Source organism: Eurypyga helias, unplaced genomic scaffold, assembly GCF_000690775.1.
Source record: "Eurypyga helias isolate BGI_N326 unplaced genomic scaffold, ASM69077v1 scaffold19654, whole genome shotgun sequence".
Lineage (NCBI taxonomy): Eukaryota > Metazoa > Chordata > Aves > Eurypygiformes > Eurypygidae > Eurypyga > Eurypyga helias.
In genome coordinates this window covers 1,793-2,021 of record NW_010248447.1, presented here as the reverse complement: position 1 = coordinate 2,021, position 229 = coordinate 1,793, and positions in this window count along the sequence as shown.

Sequence of the window (229 nt, the reverse complement as noted above, 5' to 3'; positions counted from 1 at the left end):
ACACGCCCTTTTTTTCCAATTGTTTTTGTAATTCCTTAAATACACATTGTTGACACTCAGCAAAGTTTCAAAGCAACAACATCAAAGTGCGTCTACGGGTGACAGTACCGGCCAAAGTGCTAAAAACGTCGTCCCCGGCGCAGGGGGTGACCCCCCAGCCCCACCCCCATCGTGCCTGTAGCCCCCCTTCCTGCCTCCTCCCGCTCGGGTTTAGCATCGAGGACCCGGG